General features: G+C 31.4%; 1 long non-coding RNA gene across 1 annotated transcript; it reads right to left on the bottom strand.

The window, feature by feature from the left end:
* Positions 1-1,126: 1,126 nt before the first annotated feature.
* LOC120352440 lies at positions 1,127-24,984 on the bottom strand. The gene is made up of 4 exons (XR_005571843.1): positions 24,738-24,984; positions 14,946-15,007; positions 7,404-7,472; positions 1,127-3,140 (listed from the first exon to the last, which is right to left on the bottom strand). It is a non-coding gene; the product is annotated as an uncharacterized LOC120352440 (long non-coding RNA).
* Positions 24,985-25,242: the final 258 nt, after the last annotated feature.

The following is a 25,242-nucleotide window of genomic DNA, read 5'->3' as shown; positions in this document are numbered from 1 at the left end:
GAAATCAAGCATAATGTAGTTTATGAAAGGTACTTTCATTGTATTTTCTAAACTAGATAATTGATTCATATCATGAAACGGATAATTATTCTTTTGAAAAGGCAAAAACGTTAAATTTAATTTAATTTTCGCTTGAAATTGGTTTTTCAAGGGTACTGTATGATTTTTTGAATCAGAAATATTTTTCGTTCACAAAAATGTTTATATCATGAACTAATACCAACTAGATAATATATAATATATCTAGATGAACTAATATATCCAAATCTTCAAATTAATAACCAAGAAGTACATTTTTTAAAATATTGATTATCTCCACAGGATAGAAACATAGAATGTGCATAATAGATTTTTATTGTAGGCCTCTTTTCAAAAAGCTTGAAATGTTTATTCTGCCGTCCGTCTATGTGATGAGCCTGCTTCTCTATATACATAAGTATAAGGGGGAGTTCGCTACTAGCACTCAAGTCCATAATCATAACACAGGCACAGAAATAACATTAGAACTGAATACCTCAGGTATTCACAATCTTATAAAAGCTGGATGTTTACAGGAGTAAAAATGTACAATTTCTTGCCATTATTTATTAAAAGCCTTTCTTGTATGAGTTTCAAAAAAACTGTTAAATTTATCCTGCACCAAGAATGCATTTATACAGTGGCTGATTTTTATGAAATTGATTTTTCTGTGTATAAATATTGTGATAATGTTTTTGTAAATTACTTTATATTGTACAATTATATTTTTTATGCTTGAAATTAAATAGCCTAATATATATGACGATTGACCATTCTGTTAAATGTCTTATGTCAATAAAGAAATTTCTATTTCTATTGATTTTACAAAATTCTGTATTTTATGACTGATGATGTCGATAAAAAATTTAAAATGTTTGAATACTCTCTTGAACATTCTGTATTTTAAATAATGATTTTCATTCGAAAAAATTGCAATTTTCATGATTAAATGTTTAGGATTATTCATAAATTAATTGACTTTATCTGCATTGGTTGTAACAAAAATAACAAGTCAATATAACAGCATGAAAAAAATGTTTAATATTTAATCTACATCAATACATGATGCCACAAATATCGAAAAAAAAATTTATTGTTGATGAAAATATTATAAATTGAAATTACGTTGTAATGTGCTAACCATATTTTACATACACACTACAGTACGCGTCCCGAAGCTATTTGCTTCGATTCTAATTTATTATGAGTGCTGTCGCTCAAACGAATTGGACAGCTTTTCTACATTCTATTGTTCCATTTATTCTTGCTTTTTATTAAATTTTGAAATTTTAAGGCGAACTGTAACAAATTATTCAACTGCTTAGACTGTTAGAAATCTATCTTCATATTAATTTGTCTCAGCAAGTTATTTCTTGTTTAATTTTTCTCTTTACTATACGATCCTTTTGAGAACGTTTAAAAAAATTGAAGTTTTATTCATTCAATATTCAGCATTTTCTGAGCATCCAACAAGGGAAATAATGCAAAAGGTTTTATGGAAAAAAATGAAATCATCAAATAATTGAAAATTCTCATTGACGGTCAGAGAAATTCCTGAACCCATAAATTTCAAGGGTTCTCAATTTTCGATAAAGTATTTTCTTTAACAGCAGCCATAAATATCGATGTAATTTTGTCTTCTATAATCTGATACTAAGTCTTCATTTATTTTTAGTAGGATTTTTCCAACAATTATCAACATTTCAATTTACATTTTGTCATTTCAAGAACACACATTTTTTTATCCTTACTTTGAAATTCGCTCAGGTACATTTCAGGAATAATTTTCTATCAGAATTTCCCGTTTAACTATATTTGAAACGTTATAAACTTAAAAACTCAAATAAATAAACCGATCACTTAATTATTCAACTTTTATTCATGTTATTATATTGAACATAACTTATGTATGAGGAAATCTTAATAGACAAGAACCTGAGACGTAAATTATTTTTTTTTCAAACTTTGATATAATATTATAGGTTATGACTACTACAGCTTCTCAGTTCAGATTCCCTTCCAAAATTGTCCCAAATTATTCATGTAACATAAGTCATATTCTATCAAAATAGGGATATTTTATAACTTTGTGTATTTTAAACTTTTCACTAGAATGACCTATTTGTGTCTTCCATAATGTTTCTCTCGAAAGCCCTTCATCATGAATATCTGTAAATTTTAAATTTGTTTCTTGTTTTGGGCTGTAAATATTTGAAAATATGACACATAGTACATAACAAGGTACCTAGAATACAGCTATTTTAGGTACATTGGTACAGTACATAACCTTCATATCTTCTCTCCATTCATGAAATCATTATATAATTGAACGTTTGCATTAGGTACCTATCATCCTATATACCTAAATACCTATCACCCATCCCCTCATCTACACCTAGGCTTAAAATTTACTTCTAAAAAATTGCCCAAGTGAAGCATTGTACTTCGTCTTTAATTTGAAAGCAAAACTATTATCATTTGTGGAAGATAATTAAAATGAGAAATCAAATTGTGGTCTTATTGTGGAGGAAATACTCCTTTTCAAATTTCACTGAGGAGAAAATAATTTTTCTGGAACTTCACTTAAGAGAGAATTCCACTTTTGAGGCACGTTCCAAAGCAGGACGTTCTGTATTGAACAGGAAATTGTTCTTGACAAATTTACAGATTGCTTTCCTCTTCCAGTACATTATATTTAAGCCTTAATAATACATTCAAAGTTGATGAATTTTCGCCTCAAAATAATTAGTGCCGGTTGCACAAAAGCCTCTGAAATTTTAATCAATCAATTTTAACCAATTAGAGAAGCCTTCTTTTCAAAAAGTTTTGTCTGGTTGGTTCTCGTGGCATTTGATCATGATTAAATTTCATAGGCTTTTGTGCAGCCGGGCCTTTTAATAAATAAATAGCCCACTATGTCTACTATAAATTAATGACCTACTAGGATAGAAATTATAGGCTACTCGTAAAATACCGTACCTACCTCTTGTGCACACCTTTGTATTTTAAATACTTTTGAAGTAGCAGCCAACAACTCGTTTGTGCATCTATTGAACATGAATATTCCAGAACAGTATTGTCCTCTTTTGCAATTTAAAAAAAAAAATACTTCGAAGCTAAAGCTGCAAAAGAAATGAGAGGAATGATTTGATCATTGAATGAAATAAAGCAAAATTAAAGATTGATACTTGCAGAAATTAGTTAATTATAGATAAATAAGTTCAGTTATTAATGAGTAAATTTATTAATAAATTAAAATAATAAATAGATTTTGATTTTGACTAGGTAAATCTCAATCATTAGGTCAACATATTTGTACAATAATAGTTATAATGCAAGAATACCAGAATATGAACAATAACTTGGGACATCCTGGTATATCAATAAGCTACCAAATTTCTTTGCTGGAGATATAAGTAAAAGAGTTGAAAGATTGTCCATTTCCTTTTAGGTAATACTGCTTTGAAAGAAATACATAATACAATTTAGTCTAGATAAATAAATAAGATTTTAATTTTTGACTAGGTACATCTCAAGCTCTAGGTCAACATATTGGTACAATAATAGTTATAATGCAAGAATACCAGAATATAAACGATAATTTGGGACATCCTGGTAAAATCAGTAGGCTACCAAATTTCTTAGCTGGAGATAAAAGCAAAAGAGTTGAAAGATTGTCCGTTTCCTTTTAGATAATACTGCTATGAAAGAAATGCATAATACAATGAGGAGAGGAAATCACCTCTCTTCACAAATTATATTATGCGAGATATCCGCATATTTGTTGAGCACTCGACTCAATTCCAATGTCAAGAGAAAGACCACAAGGAAAGCAACAACAGGAAAACTTGAAAGTATCGCTAATCACTTTTAATAAAGATGCTACGATGTAAAAACAGGTTTGAAATCACTTCTACGGTACAGGTATCCGATAATATCCATTTACAATAATTTGATAACATTAATTTATTAGTTAACTACATACTAAGTACCTAATAATCAAACATCATGACCTCATTCTTTCCAAATACGGTACAGTTATTTCGTAATTAATTTATTGTAGAATGCAGAATGCAAATTACAAGGATAATAATTTCATAAACTCTGGTATACTTGGTTGATTGAAAGCTATCCTCTTTAATCTTGCGACTTACTTCCGATGATTCATTGTGTCAAAGTTCATTACATCCAGTCACGAATTGAATGAGCATCGTGACTTACTTGAGGCTTCCCCAGATTATGCCTCATTATTACCATAGAGTAACGAAAACTATATTCGATGATTTACTTCATCTCTGTTATTACTGAAAATCCAAAAAATTCTGCGGTAAAACATCAGAAAGGTTCTTTGTTCTCACTCTTAATTATTAAAAACAAAATTATGCCGGTACTCGAGAACTAAAATAGGCCTACTTTCAAATACGTGTAAAACGTGTAAACGTATATGTTATTTAGAATCATTATCAATATAAAGAACTGCAAGACTTAACATATTTCGGACTGTGTTATCTAAATTTGGGAGAGGAATAGCACATGGTTACCTTATTTTTCCTCTCCCTATCATTTTGATAATGAGCTTACTGTAGTAAGTAGATTTAGTAGAAATAATTTGTAGAAATAGTAGATAGATTTCAAAAATGTAACATGCTCTAGAAGAACAAGTTTTCAATGACCTGCACATTCAACATGAATGCAGATTTTTGAACCAACGTTAAATTAAAGTCTAAAGTGGTACATAATTGAAACAGTATTGGCTGGTTTTGAATTTTGTTTCTATTTCATACAACATAATTCATTCTACTGTTGAAGGAAAATATCATCAACTTTCTAAAATATTCAACTGTAAACATTACTGCAATTATTACTGTAACACTCAAAACCTAACACTGTAACCTAAATTCATACAATCAGCCATTTTTCACATTGATTATTCATGTATTTTCCTCAATTATATTCAAGTTTATGTTTGATCTTATATTTGGACATAGAATGAATGAAGTATTTCAATATTAGTATAGTAATGTAAAAATAAAAATTAAAATACAAACACTATAAAGTAATGAAAAATGCTATACGGTAGTTATTGTATACTGCCTATACCGGCACTATGTAATGTGCAACCCTTATCATAAACCAAAGTTAACATATAAAATACACAGATCACATTGTTTCTGGAAGACTGACGTTTTTGTATGATTACAACTGATTCAAAATCGGTTCTAATCACACATTCAAAGTATCCATTGGAAAATGGATACACAGAAACAAGCGATGTGATTTTTTGTAGTCAAGATGTTGCAGCGGTGTTGAGAAGCGATGTCATAAGCAATGCGAAATGTAGGAACTTCAGCACCATTGGCACTCATTGCATATCGCCAACGGTGGTGGAGTTACCACATCTAACATTACATCCATCTATTGGTGTCCTTAGCGGTGTCCACAGAGGTGTCTCCTTCTTCGTCTATCCGTTCACGAAGCATCATTGTAGTCTCAAATTCATTTAAATTGTTGTAACATTACAAAAAATGCTTAACAAATCATCCATCAATGATATTTATATTAGGTTATATTTATTTTTACAATATTACAGTAATGGTTTAGTGATATTGTTATTCAATTTGGTTTTCAACTTATATAAATAATTTAGATTTAGAATTACTCTAAATTCCTAGTTCATATTTTGGACTCAAAATTGGACAAAACTTATAAAGTGATAAACATGACCTATTTTGGACAATTTCTGTCTAAATTTGGGAGAGGAACAGTTTTGGGCTTCAAGCCTGTTGTTCCTTTCCCCAATCATTCATAGTTTAGAATGATATTGCAACTATCAACGTATAAATAACGTTTTTCAAAATCTTAGTTATGCCGATATAATTCCATTCATCATAAACATCATTTCATCATAATCTCATCTATCTTAATATCCCAATCTTCAAGATTATTCAATTTATTTATGATTTTAAAGTATCCATGATATTTTATTCCAATACTGGACACAGCTTTTCATCAATCAAAACGGGATTTCTTTTAATTGGAAACGTTTTTCCTCACCTCACTAAAAACCAAAAATCATTCTGCACCTATTACCCCAGATTGAAGCATTTATTCATACTTCAATTAGTGGCATTAAGCTGGGTTTACACCAAAGTTATCAACATGTTAATAACTCGATCTCTATAGATTCTATTAGATTGAACAAAACTTATCATACACATGATGAACATATGTTTTTGTCAAATTCCGTTCAATCCAATAGAATCTATAAAGATTAAGTTATTAATATTTTGTTAATAACTTTGGTTTAAACGCAGCTTTATTCGTCTACAACTGTTAGCAATAGTAATGCATATATGACACTATTCAAAGTACAGTCAATATTTTACTGACGAATAAAGAATCCATAAAATAGATTTATTTTTATAGAATTAATAGTTAACACTCATAGCTTTAGTATTAGTAATTGAGGAGTAAAAAAATTGTGAATTGAAGTTCACAGACTTAACCTATTTCGGACTATTAGTTATCTAAACTAGGGAGAGGAATAGAACAAAGTTACCTTATTTTTCCTCTCCCCATCATTTTGATAATATACTTATTGTATAAATGAATTGGCTATGAAAAACTAATAATAGGTACGTTTCACACATAATGTGGAAGATATAGTAAATCATTGATACAGCAAAGTAGAATTAGCTTATCTTTATAATCTCAACTCTACGCAGTACATATCAATTGTAACTTATCGTCAAACCATCTATCGACTCAAAACGTTAATAAATGATATTATAGTTAATGAGTTTTAGAATATAGGAAGTAATTATATAAATAATACTTGAAACAATTGTTGAGAATTGAGATAACCTACGATACACCATAAGATAAGATAAACTTTTAAAAGAAGAAGAATATTCAATCAGCTCTTCATATTTCCTTGACAATATTTCGTGTAGACTACCTACTTCATATCTACTTCTAATCAACTCTTCTTTATCTTCTTTTTAATCGAGATACCTTGACTTTTTATTTACTTTATATTCATGAATTTCCATTCTATATATTACTGAAATGGTCAAGTGTTCTATTTCATTTGAAAAACTTTTATAATATACATCGAGATACCTTGATTTTTTATTTACTTGATATTCACGAACTTCCATTCTATATATTACTGAAATACTGGTCAAGTAGTCTATTTCATTTGAAAAACTTTTATATGTAATATACATCGAGATACCTTGATTTTTTAATTACTTGATATTCACGAACTTCCATTCCATATATTACTGAAATACTGGTCAAGTAGCCTATTTCATTTGATTTTTTTTTATAACATACAATGAATAAATAATTTCAAAATGAAAGCAGTAAGCTGTGTTACTCACTTCACAGTAGATTGGTGTGCTTTCAAGTTAGGTGTCATTGTTCCATCACTAGAAGCAGGTTCAATTATCCTGAAAAAAAAGATTTAAATTATTAGAAATCACAATTAAACAATATAAAAATTCTAAAAAATGCTTTTATCAAACCTGAATATAATAATATAGCCTACCTACAAATGGATGTATATCCTTCTGACTTGTATAATGTCTAGTATTAGTTTTGACTTTGTCTATTGCCAATGTTTCTTAATGACAATACACATTTATTTATTATTTATTTACAATCTACAATTGATTTTACATCCTCTGATTCACCAATTCATAATATTATTGTTATTCAGGATTGACAGATACCGGTAACTGTAAATGTTATCTGTTGTTGTTCTTGCATGTATATTCTAATCTCAATACTTTAATCGACTTATAATAGATTGATTTTAAACTGATTAATTAAAAATCAATCCCTCATTCAGGACTGTGTTATTGAATGATTCACAGATAAAGTTGTTATTAATAGACATTAAAAAACAGTTTTGCTTTTCATTATCACGTATCCCAAGGTTGTCACACATTCTGGAATTTTCAAGCATTTCAATTTTGGTGGCCTAATATGTAGTTACAAACACTAAAACCTACATTCCCCGTTCCAAACTACGCCTACATTATTTCAGAACAAAGGATTTAATGGCATGCAATACCGCCTAAATTGTATTATGACTGATAATAAAATTTAAATTCAAGCCCTAATTATCGTTCAAGGCGGGCTTCATTAATTCCAAGGACTTGGCCTCTTAATCTTTTCATTCGACACTATATATTCATTCTCAATTTTATATAAAGGCTAGGTGACTAGGTACATGCAATGTAGGCCTATTGAGAAGTTAATCAACAATGAACTATGATTGATGGTGAATTTCAGAGAATAAAGGGAAGGAAATAAAAATATCTTCATCATTCACCTATTTGATGAGCTCATACTATATTATTTCATAATTCACCAAAAAGAATAAATTATTAAATTTATAGCTACAGCTCTCGTAGATTTAAATATGTTGACAGAATTTACGAAAATGTTACAACAGAAGATTCTGACAGAATATATTAATCTGTCGAGAGAGAAATTTGAAATTACATCAATAATTTGGAAATCAACTCAAATTGAAATACAGCAGAACTATTTGAAATATCATATTTAATATAGAGAAGAGCCATGTTGGCTGTAAATTAATGATTTAAACAGGTTATTTCCACCCCAATAATAAACTAAACCTCAGCGCGAACAGAACTGTTATACGCCTAAACTGCTGTAGCCTATTAATTTCAATTTTATATTGGTTGAGTATACAAAATCAAATAATCAATTATTAATCAACTAGTAATGTTTTACATATCTTTCCTAGCAACGATAAAATTACCAATAGTTTGTTACATGAAATTTAACTTAGTCCATTAGAAATACTTTTTTATGAATATTATTAATCTATTTTTCCTAAAGATGATATACTAGAATTGGACTCATTTTGAACTTGAAGCTGACTACAAAACGTACGGTACTTGACGACTCCCCAGTCAATCGACAGTGATGAAGAAAATCCTCAACTGAATGTATCATTGAAGCAAGACGCCAAGACCAAGAAGATAACTTCAAATATATTGATATATATTTGAAATTGTCAACTTGATCCTGGTTAAACACAATAATAGTATATAGCTATATTTGGGTTGAACACAGATAAGCCTTTGTCTGTGGATGATGGTGAAGTTGGATTGTCGATTGCAAACAGATCGATGTTGATGTGATAGTCGATAGTAGTTGAGAGTCGATATTCGAGATTCGAGAAGCGGGAACTCCACAACCATTGGCCAAAATTAATGAAGAGCCAACGGTGGTGTGGAGTTACCAATCCTCAAGCATCTCATGGTTTTTTGAAGTCTTGAGCCGCTGCTTCGGATGGACTTGAAGTTCTTATTTTCGGAGTCTTCAATCTGAATTACCTATTATATTTAACAAGATTTAGTAAACTATACATTGGCGGCTTAAATTATATATTCAAGTGGAAGAAGGGATCTTCCCGCAATGGAAGTGCATTGGTAGCGAGGGGGGAACCTTCCCTTATTACCACCAACAAAAAGCCATACGAACTACCGTAACTCTTATATAAGTGAGTTAGTAGCCTACTAACTAACTACTAGTAAACTTCAGTAGCATATAATAAACTAACATTACAACATACCGTCTTGAAACAGTCTTATTAGTCTAGTACAGTATTATTTCTATTCATGAATCTACAAAATCATTCCGGTCTCAAACTTAAAGACATTTTTAATTAAACACGATTAATGATAAGAAGTAGAAATAATCATGTTGTAAATGGCAGTATCTTGATTAGAAATTATCAGTAGCGTAGGCTAAAGTGAAACCACAGAAAATAGGATGTATAATTCTTATAATTATCATTTTTGTCTACTCTTATCCATTTTAGTGAAAATGAACTCCTACGGAAGAGAAACAGAATCTTGACAAATATTGAAATACTACATAATTCACGTTCCTCTAATATATTTCTGGAACTTCTTTATACATCACGAGCTGTTGTTTTATCAAGTTTTATCACTAGAATGACTACTGGCAGTGTCAATCTACTGGCTTTTCAATCGTATGGGACTCATTGACAACAGTGACTGTTGATAACCATGAATCCAATGCAATTCAAAAGCATGCTCCATGGCAGTAGGTTCATATTTTTCACAATTAATATAGGTATTGTGCAAGTCGTCATTCTAGTGATAAAACTTGATGAAATATTTTTATATCTTAGTAAGTTAAGAGTAGAGTAGTGCAAGTGCAATGTCCTTTTAGAAAAATACATTAGCCTAATGCTGAACACATCCATTATTAATACATAGTAATCATAGTACAGTAGTTATAGTAATTATATTAATAATATTAATGCATAATTATTATAATAAGCTTATTAAGATTGCAGTATGTTGATTACATAATAGGTAAGCTAATGAGTAAGCTATTAATCTACCTACTATGTGAGTCTATGCATAAATTATATGAATATTACTGCTTATCAATTAATGAGAATAGTTCAGACAGTTCAAAATGAAAAGTATTGTATTTTTTATTCATTACAAACTGGTGAGTGAAACATAATTTATACAATATTCAAGTTTAATGTTGAAAATACGGGTAAACTTTTAATTACTCTTTCAGAATATCAAAATATTAATGCTTCTAACTGGGCCAATAACTGGCTAAGTCTAGGCGAGTTTGAATTATGACAGTTCGCAATAACTTAATATTTTTCTATCATGGGCGTGTGCAATAATATATTAATCCCTGGTTACTCAATACATTTGTGATCTCAACACAGTTCTATAACTTGATTGAGAAATATATCTTTCACTATAATAAATCCAGGGTATCAGTGCTGTAGTAAGTACTCTGTTGCAATACCGTATCTACTAACACTTACGACTTTGATGAAATGTCAGAAACATTACAAAAATTAAATATGAGTTCATAAGTTGGCAGTTGCCGACATTTATAACTAAAGTTCAATTTCTTTTCGGAAAAAAGCTGTTCTTAGGTGAAACCAATTAAAAGTAATAAAATGAGACAGTATCATTTTCATTTTACATTCGCTCAATATTTTGTTACAGGAGAATTAATAATTACTAACAATTCCCTTGGTTTATTCACGGGATTGTAAGATCAAATATTGGAAATGAACTTTTGTGCATTGTAGAGAAGTAGTCTATTAAGTATGAATGATTAGCACAAGGTTGATGCTATACTATAAAACTCAATATTATAATACAGTATAGTAAAAAATTAATTATACTAGCTTACAAGCGTAATTATTTTTAATGTAATCAATGTTTTTACACCAATCTCTTTACTTGGAGAATAATTCCTCTTCTCTTCATTTCTTAAAGAAATAAGGTCAAATTGAGACAATATCATTTAGGCTACTTTATATATGCGAAACAAAAATAACGATCGAATAGAATAACAATTTGTTTGAACAATGAAACAATTATTTTATAACAAAAAAATAATCAACTATTGGAAAACTAGAATATTATTTCCCTTTTTGTGAGAAAATGCCTTAGCTATTCATTGTTATTCTGGGCTAGGCTACTATAGTGAGGTCCACGTAATAATAGATGTGAAGAAAGATAAGATAACAGCGTTGCCGATTCTCTGCCTAGCCACAGTCTTCTTTAGAAGATAGCTGATACCGATATATCTGATGTACAGTAATAGTATCTGTTCTTCCTTGTTTGAAATAATCAATTATATTTTATTTGCCAAGAAAATAAATTTTTAATGATTTAATAATAATTATCACAATTAAAATGAAATATTTTGTTAAATAAGTATTGGCCTATAATCTACATTCTTAAAAACCGATCTGGCAACGTAGCGGAGCTAGAGAAGGATAGTGCTATCTGTGTTGTCGAATGATAGACAAAGAATAGCAAGTGTTAATCAATTACTGCCATTATAATGTGGACATCAATATAGCAAAGTGAAACTCAACATTCCAACAAACACGTGTATTTCTATTGAAAATTCCAATTCTAAACAATACAAAGTCTAGAGAATTCCAAAAATCTTCGCAGGAGTAGGCTCTAGTGAATTGAAAAGAATTGGTCAGTTTCACGTTCCACTGTATCTTTCAAACAATCCTTTCTATAGAATTCTCCCCAAATTCAATAGTTCCAAGAAAAGGTCTACAGAAATCCAAAGAACTGACAAGAATAATGAATGGGATGGTATTTTGCATACAATCTTTGTCTCCCTACAACTCAAACCTGAACTGCAAAATTCACGTGGAGCGGAGCACCTGCTGAAAAGCATATAATCACTACCTGCTGAAATCTACTCTGTTCTCTGTTGAACAGTTGAAAATTCAGTTTTAAACTCTGTTGAAAATGTTCAACATCTTGGTCTATGTAGTATCAGAGAAAAGATAAATTGAAGTATATACAAGATAGAGATATTCTTTTACAAGATTACAAGTATTTTTTCCTCTACTATGGTAGTATGCAGTGAAATGGATTTTCCTCTCACGTGATTTATTTTTGATGAAATGTGAGTCATGAAAATGGGATTTTAAAAATTTCAAGTAAGGAATCGCAATCCTGAAAATTCAAATTAGAATTGTTTTTTTATCACACTATATCAATTTCCTTTGAAAATACTAATAATGAGTAGCTTTAATACGACACATAAAATTTGGTGTCAACCAATAATTGAAGAGTTTGAAAATGTATTCTGAAAAATCTTTGTCAAAATCGTTTAAATGTTGAAAATTTCCCTGTGAAACAGAATTTAATTTCTCCAATTCTGAAATATAAATCCATAAGTAATACTTTTTGTCCTTGTGTAGACAAATTTCAAATATATTGCTTGATACAGCAAAGCAGACAATAATGTTCCTGAATCCCAAAAATTCTATCAAACTTGCTATTATTTACAGTTAGAAGCCCAGCTACAATCGTAGATTTTATGTGATGAGGAAATAAGCCAAACTTTCATTGTTAATTAAAAAAACGTGATATTTTTTGAAAAATATTCCCAAAAATCAATTCATCATTCATCGACACTAATTATTATTATGCAAAGATTCAATATTATAATGTATAAACGAAATAGTAACAAGAGAATAAAATTGTTTGAAAATTATATGAATGAATTCAGACACTTTACATTGACATTCCTATCATTGACTAAAACAATTCTCTTGTCTCAAACAACAATAATTTATCATTTAAATTAATAAAATTACAACTAATATGGTAAAACAATACACTAAACTTATTCAGATCATCATCCCTTAAAAAGATTCGTTGAATTGATACTCATAACTATTACTTCCATCGACATGAGATTTCTATAATAGCAAGATTTGTATTATATGAACTTGTAAAAAGAACGATTCATCTCCTAGATATTGATGCAAGTCATGAAATAATAACTGTTGCTTGTAACATAATATATGATTAAACTAAAATCATTATTTTTCCAGAACTCTACTGTATATCAGCTGTAAACATATATTATGATAACGTAGTTCAGTATAATAGTTATAGCAACACTCTCTATCACTACCAAAGCCTGTCAGTGGTCAATCAGAGGACAAGCCCTTGAAACGTTTCATTTTGTGGAAAATTTATTCATCAATTCAATTTTCGTCTGCGATTTACACACGCGTTTGAACGACCTTGGCAAAATAAACAGTTTGACTCTGTTTAGCATAAATGTAGGGCAGTGTGATGGGTGATGGATAGATCCTCTAGTGATAAATCATCCACAGACCGAATTCTAAAAAACAGCTGCTGCATTAGCATATCACAGGCTACTGATCTATTCACCTGGAATGGGATATGAGGCAGGCAGGCTACCAGAAGCTCAAAAATATATTGAGTCGAGTTTAGATGTGACATAAACAGGTCGTTTGACTTGTTTAACACATTACAATATTGGCATCGATAAATCATACTTTGAAACAATCAAATATTTATGAATTCTTTCAAAATAAATTGGCATTCAATTTTGCGATTTCAAATTTCAACCCAGAAAATATTTATGAATTCTTTCAAAATGGAATAGTATTCTAGTTTGTAATTTCAAATTTCTATACAAAAGATTGAAACAAAGACAGCCTGTATTTTCCCTGAAGCTAGCATTTCCTATTATTCGGTTAGCATAGCCTCCCTTCTTTAAGTAACTTAACGGAATAATTGATTTTTCTCTCTAATTCTACCACAAGTAATCTCACAAACTCACTAGCCTGTAAGAGCACGGAGGATAAGTCACTTGGAACAAAGGTTACAAAAGTGAAAAATAAGATACTTGGAAAAGTTGTCTGAAGTCTGAATCTCTCTCAAATCTCTAAATTCAATTCAAATTTCAGAAAACAGTAACGTATCAAAATAGGTTTTCTGATCAATTTAAGAGATTTATGAGGTTTAAAGACAATGAAGTTTACTGAACACTGTATTGTTTCCAGAATGGAATTCTCTACTTACTTGCTTTTAAATACTAGTACATCATTCAAATATTCTAAACATTTCCCTCCAAGGTTGAAAAAATGAGTTTCAGCCAATTTTACCCATCATTTCGTCACCACATAAAAGCAATTTCCAATCAAACTAAAATCTCTTTATTGTTTCAGTATTGGATCATAAATCATTACCGTATTTTAGACTATTGATGCAATGGATAATCAATCATTTCAAATGTCTGATGGGAAATAAAATGTATAATTATGTCTATCAAATTGAGCTCTGGAACAACTGAAGCAGTTAAGGATTAATATTATTTAATCATCTGCTCAGACTATGCCATAACATTATACAGTTATTACTAATTTGCTCACTTTTCTCCATGAATAGGATTGTTAACGGTTTAGAAAGGTTATTCACCTTTCTCAGGTTTTCTGAGTTATTAGTCATTGAAACTTTCTGGCCAGTAACAATAAGCTAGAACTGCTAATAGAAGTTATATTTAGAAGAGAAACTCACCATGTGATTCAATTGTGAAGAAATTCCACGCCACCTTGGATACAACGTTTCATGTGCAGTTCCTGGAAAATAGGAATTCAGGAATTAGTCACGTATTAGAATCGAGAATAGAATCAATTTACTTTATGGCTGACAAATTCATTACAATAATTGGAATTCGTCTACTCCACTCAGATATTTTGTCAATGATGTTCAAATCCGCCAATTTGTCAACAATAATTGAAATCAATGAATTCGTGTCTTAGCAAACTAAAGAGATTCAATTGTGATATAATCTTGAAAATATATTTAATATTATACTCACTTAAATTTTGATTAGACTTATTCTTGGGTTGAAAAAGATAATTCAAAGAATCTCGACAATGCTACTCTCGATTGCATAGTTGTTAAAACACTTGAAAAATATCAACCAAATACCTTCAACAAGTTAGGACTTGAGAACAAATATTTTTCAAATTCGAAAATAAATATTGAGAATAATAATTCGACCAAAATGTTGCCAGATTTTTTCGGCACATCTCAGAGTATTTATTCACTCAGGATGCTTCCTAATTGGCAGTTACTTTTCCCCTGTAAATGATCGGCGCTCATCAATGCTTTTACCTTCATTATGAGTATGGCGGACCGGGGTGAAACAGGTAACTTGATCGCAATAATGGTTGAAAGGTTGATTCTCCCAAAAAAAAATATAATTAGCAATATAGAAGCTTTCAATAACTCATCTTCAATTCGACAAGATAATGATGAATGTATCATAAATAAGAAATTTCCAATGCCTAGAACATTCAAAATATATTTATGAAACGTAAAGAGTTCAAGAGCTCGTTCTCTGTAAATATTAGCAGAAAATGTAACTATTTAATTTATTCAAGTAGTAGTTCATCAACCTGTTCGCATCAAAATTCTTTTGTACAACCTGCACTAATGACAAGTTTGCTTCAAATGTAAATTTTTCAGTAGCATTCAATAACGTATTCATGAACGTATAACGTACTTTTCTAGTGTTTGCGAACGGACATGTAAAACGTGAGGCAAAGTTACGCTTCTTGTTAAAACAAGTTATAGTACGAAAGTGGAGAGCTTAGCATGAAAATTCAGGGACTTAATTTTTCTGCTTCTTCAGTCAAGAATAGTTGGAGGAAAGATTTTTAATTATTCCATTCACGTGTACTGCTATCTTGAAATTACTAAAGACATGGACTTAGAGCGTTATGCTTATTTGAACTTAGAATCTTTATAATGAGTCGCATGACATATTAATAATAGAAATAATAGAATTAAAGGAGAAAACTTTGTAGATATAAAAACAGAAAACACATTACTGGACACAAACCTACCTACAAATAGAAAATTGAATTTTAATAATTCAAAAATAATTCCTATCAATATACATGAACTACTTACGTACCTAGTGAGCTTCCAAGTTTCAAAATCAAGTATCCCAAATTCAGACCCGAATTCTCCATGATTGTACAAGTGACTGACGGTTGTGACAGACTACGAGAATAATACTAAACTGAGCCTCCGTGAGTTGTGTAATCAGTTACTGATTCGATATCCAATCTACCTAGCCAGATAAAATAAAAGATAATGCCTGAGAACGCAGCTAGCTTGTCGAAAAGGTAGGAGAATGCTAGCTGGTTCCAACTCTTTACTTTTTGTGGCTGCGATTTCAAGGCAAAGGTCTTCTTTGGATATCTGTCTTTGTCTGACTTCTCCATCCTTTTCTCTCGCATTCCTCTGTCTCACTCACTCTGCCGAAACATTGAAAAAGCCGACATGAAAAATCCTTGAACGAAATAACAGCAGTCAAGGACCCTCTCCTCTTCTCTCTCTCTCACACACAGACTTTTAGGCGGTTACATTTTTAGGCTGGGTAATGCCGAGCTGTTTTGTCACTTCATTTTATCATTAGATTTTTTTTCAAAGCTGATTCTTTTTGCGGTCTGTAAGACTGGCTTTTGCCAACCAAACACGAGATCAATCCACACCAGGATTGCTTTATTTACTCTCTTCAACAGGTTCAGACCTACAGTAATAAAGTACCTTCAGTAACTATTCAAAATTGAATAGAAATTAAGAGTGAATGAAAAATCTGAGATTAAATACTTCGTTTCATGAATTATCAATCTATGGAAATAAAAGATTCAAGAAGTTGAGTGGATAATTCTGACGAGTTTATGATAACCATAATTACAGTTTAGGTACCGTATTTGGAATCGAATAATATTATGAACTTTTTCTATTCTTAGCTTTATCATTTGTCTTGGAAAGTTCCTACAACTGATGAAATTCAAATTGTGGTCAAATTTATGGCCTTCAAAAATTATGAACAAGTCTTGTAACTTATTTTATTTTTTCAAGTCATAGTCTCATTCCAGTGTTCAACATTAACATCAACTTTTCATATAAAGGTGTTTCTCCTCCAATCTCTGTAAAAATACTCCAATTAAATATTTCTGAGTATTGTTGCAATTATCGATTAATCTTTCAAATATTAGATAGTTTCAACTTCTGTAAAAATATTCTAATGGAATATTTCTGAATAGTTACAATTATCGATTAATCTTTCAAATATTAGATAGTCTATCTATCTACAAATTTCAAAATCATTGATTTTTGTCTCGTAAATTTTCATTACGAATCAATCATTATTCAGCAATGAATCTTTTATTTTTTTTTGTTCATACAATATGATACATACTAATCATTCTATGGAATATGAATGTTGAAAACAAACATCAGTATTCTTTTGCACTAAATGTTGACTTGAAACTCGTATATAGAATGACAAGAGTTTCAAGCTGAAACGCGCCAAAAATTTAGGAACGCACCGTAGGTAAAAAGTATAAAAGAATGGAAAAGAACCCTCGACAGCTTGCTTGAGACAGACTTCTTTCTTGAAAGAATTGTAAGAAAAAGGGAAGACCAGGACCAGGGTGACCTTGAAAGGGCCGTCAGTTGTGTTCCAGTAGGTAGGCAAGAGGCACGCACTCGCACACATCGCCAGGTGTCTACAGTGTTGCCACATTGCCACATCTACCCTCGTCTAATCTACCGAGCCAGGCTGGCTCTGCAACGCAACAGATTTCCGGCACAAGTTCAGCCCACATGAGGGCTGCAGGCTTGAAATAGTTTTCGCAAAATTCGTTGGCAAGAATATAAAAATAAACTCCAATAAGTCATGCTAAAACTGAATATTCTATTCTTTTCATGTTGATTGTAACCTGAATCATGCTGTAGTTTGTATACTTTGAGGGATGCATTGTAAAGATTACGAAAAATCGTTGAATTATATAAATCGTATATTTTAATAAAGGAAAGAAGCGGCTTTCAGTTGTAGGGATAGGAAAATTATGTACGACTCATCATCACGTCTGAACTTCTCTACTAATTAACTTGAAATTTTTCATAGATTTACCAAGGATTGAATCTAATGACAGTCAAAAAGTTTATTAATAATTCAACTATCATCCTAGAAAGATTATTTTCATGACAATTGACGATTTAATTTCTACTAATTGAACAGTTGAGGAATTGAATGATCAACATAATTATTTACAGGAGAGGGAATCAAACAATTGAGTATTTTTTATCCTGATAGACTACAGGTTCTCTATTATGTATTTTCCTTTCAATAACATGGTGTTGAATTACATATTGACTGTAAATATTATAACCATTTAATAATATTGAATGTAATAGAAAGAAAAATAATTGAGAAATCCTTTGGACGAACAAGCTCATCTGTTTGTTTAAATTTCTCTCGAAGAATTAAATTCTCACAATTTTAAGAATTGAATTCTTCGAGATTACTACATTCAATTCTCACTAATTCCATCAGCAATTTATTTTGCGGATTGTCAATAATCATTAATTCATAGCTCAAAACTCGTTCGGGGAAAATATGATTGATTACTTTAATAACAGGGGAGGGAAAACAAGTTCCCTCAAAATTTGCTGCAGATTGTTAAAAAGAATTCAAAGAACTATTGCAAGCATAAGGATAAGTGGGGGGCTTGGGATGATGACACTTTTGCCCATCTTCTCCAACGGATCTCCGTTGTTTCCATTTCATTTCAAACCGCCAAACTGTTATTATACATTCTCGATCTGTGATTAATGGTGTTGAATTGGGCAAGAGTGCAATGTTATTTCGATGGGGAGAGCATCCCTATGGGTGGTGAGCCCTAGAGGACTGACGACAGATGGCAGAGTGAGAGAGAGGGAGAAAATGGCGCCAAAAAAGTGGCGGGAAACGAGAGGAGACGACAGAGCACCCCTCAAGGTTGAAGCTGACGCCGTAGCAAAAGAGGCTGAATGCAACTCGACCCACTGTCTACCGTGTTAGACGAAGATGGAACTAGAGGATCAATTTAGAGGGAGAAATGTCGAGTCTGATAGAGAGGTTCAATTACTTTATAATGCAATCGGCATTGCGACCGTTTCACGGCCAGCCAGTCTCATGCAGAAAGGATTTTTGAGTTACCGCACTAAAATATTGAACAATACCAGACAGTATTCCTACACGATAATCAACTACCGTCCAATGAATAATAACTCAAATCACAGATACAAGAGTGAGTCTGTGCTTAAATTCAATATTATTGTTAACACATTTTAAAATCCAAAAACATTGTAATGTGGATGTGAAGAAAGTAGGAGACAACCGATTTTTGAAGCATCTCCTAATCCCTATCCTATTCTAACCCCATCTCGATTTATCAAAAAAGAATTAATGCCAGTTTCGAAACCAAAATAACAATTGCCTACTCTCACAGTTCCTGGAGATTGGATGATCAATACTATTCTCAAACATCTCTTCTATCTATTATTTATTGCATTTGCATCTTGTGTTGTCCTAGTATTTTCTAGCTATTTATTAAGTATAAGTTACTATCAAGAATGTGAACATGACAAAAGAGAAAAAATCATTCTATGCCAAACTGTAATGTTATTACGATTATTGAAAATTGATTTAAGCAAATTCGTCATCGAATTTGGATACTTGGAATCAAAATTATGTTTCTATAATCCACAAGTAGTGTAATCCTGTTTTAAAAAATTCTAAATATGTTTAACAAAGAGACCAGAATGATTGAAGCATGCTGGATCAAGGAGAAAGAGCCTTGAATCAATAAAATGTAGTCGGGTAATTAAATATTTCAGCTTGAATGACTGGAGTTTTGCTTTCAAAGTGTACGTAATCACACTAATGCTATAGACGTATTTAGTACAATTTTATAACTCATTGAGCACAATCTTATAATCACATTAAAGCAGTTCCTGAACTCCTACAGGCTCGCATCTCGAGCAAATGTTAAATCTACGTATGGAAATAGGAAATTTAAATTTACTTTTATTTGATTCTCAAAAGATGTTCATAAAAAAAACATTAAATAGATAATCAATTCTTCAAATAACACAATGTGTATACAATGAATTCAATTATTCCTATAATCCAATTCATTGATGATTTCATTATCTAGATATAGAACTGATAATCAATAATTGAGTTGTTTCATTCAAAATACCCTACTCCTTTTCATGTAATTGAAATCAATCAGAAAATTGAGTCATAATGAAATGAATAACGATACAGTGAAAGATAAGAAGACATGAAGAAAAGAATTGTTAGTTTGTAGCAGCGACTTATATCAACATCACTTGATATAATAATATTATATTATATATTGAATCGCTGGTTTGTAGATGGAGGTGATTATTCATAATAATTTTATAGTAATGCTTCCAATTACAAAATATTATAACAAACTGAACAAAAGAATCATTAAGTACTAATAAGTTGATAATTATCTGCTTAGATGTATATAAGAGCAATATTACTTTCCAATTAGTTTTAATTGTAAGAGTATTAGCTTCTTAACGGTTGAGCAATGAGCATGATTAAAGCTCAATCAAAATCAAATGTCAACAAGGAAAACACTCAACATTTTTGTGAATCAGTGATTTCAAAGCGTTCCTAACGTTTTCAGTTATGAAGATTGCAGATCAATATTTAACAAACACCAATGTTAATTTATGTTGAAAGATTCATTAAAAGTTACTTATCTGACAAGAGTTGGATGTAAAATTGTCATACCTTCATTGTAATCTGGATGTATGTGCGTATCCAACAACTATTTCACATTAGAACTTGATCCTTGGCCCACAACACACAACGTAAGAGAGAGACTACGCCATGTGGCATGTGCCCTGACCTACCCCGATTTGCTCCATCCGCTTTGTCCCATTCCCCCACCACTACCAACACAAACGCACATGTGCATATGCTTTCTACGCACACACACGCACTTTCCTTCAATCTTTGTGTAGAGACTCACACCCCTGTGTTTGAAGAACCCTCTTTTCTAGTTTTCTATGGGTACAGTCCTACCTAACAATATCCTGAGTGGTATGTCTGCTGGGAGAGAGAAAATGGGAGACCATGTTTGTGCACTGTACATGCATTTTTAGATGCATAATTTGTGCACTTCTATGATTGCATAGGATGCACTGTCAGAGAGAATAATTTCGCATTTTAATCAGGGTAGTGTAGGGTATGACCACATAAAAAAATAATAAAACCCGTTTTCCCTCCCCCGTGGTATGACCAAAGAGAGAAGATACAGTTTATTATAGCAAAAAGGATACTAACAAGAACTTATTTTTAAGAAAATCAAGAAAAAAATGAACCAAAATATTGCATTATTCGTCTCTGGTATGACGTTCTGAAAGTGTTTTTGAAAGAACTGTGTTCTGATATAATTGATATTCCACTTTTTTATGTGACTTGTCATTTCATCTTCTTATTTAATTAAGAAACTGGATGTAAAAAACAACAAATTATTCTCTTTTCATTCTATTCCATTTTAGTATCAATATTTGTTACATTACGAATGTCTGAAAAGTTTAAATTTATGTCTAAATAAACAATCACCCCATAAATAATTTGAATAGATTATGGTTAAATTACAAATCATCCAGCGTTCATTGAAGCTTCGAATTTGCAAATAAAAATATGGAGTAAACCAAACCGCCTTGATGTTTCAGAAATATGATTGGGTGTGTCTGATAATCCCAAATAAAATCTGTTGGTCTCCTTGAAAATTAATGAGTGTTTTTTTTCGGATCAATAAAACAAAATCATTGAATAATTTTTTGGCAGCCAAATTCAATAAATCAATGTAGGGGAAATTTCGATTTGATTGTCACTCGTGCTAACCAGATAAATTTGTTTCTAAAAATAGAAATGGATTTTAACAATTCAATAATGAATTGATAGTTCACTTTACCTCATTCAGTAATGAAGGAATGGAGAGATCAGTTAATCAGTCAGAAGAGATTGAATTTCAGTGAAATACATTGAATTATATCAGAATATTGAAACAGTATTAGTTCGATTGTTCACTTCATTACAAGCCTTTATCTGGTTTCCATGGAAGTTGATAAAACCTGATTATTCCTGTCAATCTACGGGCAGCAAATATTGACAGGAGGCAGAAAATAGAATTAATAGCTAATTAAATATAATTAATAGCTAATTAAATATGAATTATAATATGTTGAATGAGAATGTAGTAGGTTATGCTGTAATTGAACAGTTCTAAAATAGAACCTGATTATCTACGGGCAGCAAATATTGACCGGAAGAGGAAAATAGAAATAATAACTAATCCAATATGAATTATAATATGTTGAATGAGCTTGGAAGGAATAAAGAATGCTGTAATAGAACAGTTCTATAATTTAGTATATCAGATGAAATATCATCTCTTCCAATTTATAGTGGGATCATCTTCATGAACGATGCCTATATCTGCAGTAACCCAATCACTCATACTTCATAATACCCTACGTATTATTCGAAACAAATAGTATATAATATTATCTGAATTTTGAAAGCATATTAATTAATTCATTAGAACCACCTACGAATGCAGAAAGGCATTATCAAGAATTGGATATTGCTATCTGTAATGTCAAATTTTAAGTATAAGTATGCTATTAAAATTTATGAAACTGTTAATGTATGTTGGCTAGCGTGCAAAACGGTGATTGAAAAGAGAGTTTGCTATTTTCAACGCGTCTACTCCGTTCATTGTTAACGAGTTTTGATGCAATACTGCAGTTTTCCATTTTAATGAGATTAAAAGCCTACTTGTAAACTCTGATTATCAGTTTAGTGTCTTGCAAGAACTATATTTAGAAAATTCTCCACGTGCCTAACACTTACTGAATTGGATTCTCCACGTGCTTCAACCTTTATTCTAAACTAAATTAAAAGTTTTGATCTCTTATACTGTTATACAACCTTGATTTTATAAAACCATTAAACCTATACAAGCTTAGATCCAAAGTTCTACACACTTTTATTTAATGAATAAAATACTTTTAAAGTGAGTCGATGGATTATTTAGTGCAATTTTTATTCCTGCAGAAACCCATTTACTTATTTACTACATACCAAATGCTAAATTGTAAAGGTGAAGCATATTTGAATTACTGAAAAATAAAAGTGCAGCTTGTTGATTATCGTAGAAATCCCACAAACAAATAATGTCGGAAGTTGAGAAGGGTGAATCATTACATAGCCATTATGACTACAAATCGTAGAAAAACGTTTCTACAAATCTGGGATACAACATATTCTATGGAATAATTATTATTATACGCTATGAATATTTTCAAATCTCAGGTATTATTGCAATTGATTATATGGAATTGTGAATTTATGTAGATGTAAAGTAAGTTACCGGTAATGACTTGAGTCATATTTATGGGACACTAGGATTTTCAACCTGACAAGACACGTTCAATCAAGAGTTGTCGCCTCTATCAATATCAATCAATCTTACCATAAAGTTATAAGTTACAAGCAATCAATAAGAGCAGGAGAATGTAGGTCTCTATTACTCTATCTTGCATCAAATTATATCGACTTTCTACTACACTTACATTTGATGGGACTCGTAGAGTATGCAATGTGACACAACAGAACAAATCGAAATCGATTGGTATGAAAAAATAAGAAGTGTCACCAATAAAACAAATTTAAATTCTATGAAACTTGTAAAATTAGCAACGTGACAAGAAACATATCAAATTAAATCAGAATCAAATGTAGCCTAAATGAAAGAAGAGTTACCAGTTAAATGGAAGTTACATCTTCATGGATTTGCAACGGGACACGAAATATAATATATCAAATCAATGAAGAGGAGTTACCAGTTACATAAAAGTTTTATCTTATAAAGCTCGTTGGTTTGCAACAGAAAAATTGAATAGAAAAAAATTGAATATAGTAGAATAAGCCAGTGAAATGCAAGTTTTATCGAAACACAATGGAAGATACTATCAAGTATCCTTTTATTTCATCCCAACACAACCAGTTTCAACTCAAAAAGAGCCATTTTCAAGTAGGCTAGCCCTAGAAAAGTGAGTGAAAGTTTCTTCTCTTTATGGAACTCTTTGAACGGAAAAAGTTTTAATATATAATTAAATAAGTGAAATAGAAGTTACATTGTATGAGACTGGTGAATTTACAACAGGACAAGAAACGAATCAAATGGAATTAACGTCTTTCCTTTTGTTCATGGTGTGTTGCGTTGGAAAGGGTCTGGCGAACAAAGGTGGCTTGCATGAACTCGTTGATTTGCAACGGGAAAGTTAAATAATATAATGAAATAAGAAGGGTCTTCAGTCGGATAAAAGTTACATGGTATAGGACTCGTTGGTTTTCAACAGGACATGTACGAATCAAACCAGAATCAAATGGAAAGAATGTCTTACCTTTTGTTCAAGTTGCAGCGTGGTCTGGCGAACAAAGGTAGCGATTTGCAATGTCCAAACACAGGTTAGTGCAGTGAGCAGCAGCAGCAGCAGCAGCAGCACATGGTCTCAACCGAAAGTAAAGCAGAGCGGTTGGCTCCGTGGTCGACGGAGGCGAGATGTCAACTGACAGCATTTGGCGTCCTACGACCAGAAAGCGTTAGCGGATTGTGAGGCTGCTCTGGGAGAGGCGAGGTGCTTTGCTCAATCCTGGCTTGCCAACTGCGCGGGAAACTAAGGAAAAAGTGAGACAGCAAAGCGGTTGGTAATCTCGCCCCTCAACCCCCACCCATACCCCTCCTAACCCAAGACGCCGGCCGGCAAAACACCAACCATCCAATCTGTCAGCATTGCTCCAACAGGAACCCTTGATCTTCCTCATGAACAATTCACTGAATGTTGAACGTGACTCTCAGTTTGCAGGTACCAGTGGAGGGGGGCCTAAAAAGAAAAAGACAGAGCACTT

Source organism: Nilaparvata lugens, chromosome 7 (assembly GCF_014356525.2).
Source record: "Nilaparvata lugens isolate BPH chromosome 7, ASM1435652v1, whole genome shotgun sequence".
NCBI lineage: Eukaryota > Metazoa > Arthropoda > Insecta > Hemiptera > Delphacidae > Nilaparvata > Nilaparvata lugens.
The sequence above is the reverse complement of the archived record's forward strand: the minus strand, read 5'-3'. Positions and strand labels throughout refer to the sequence as shown.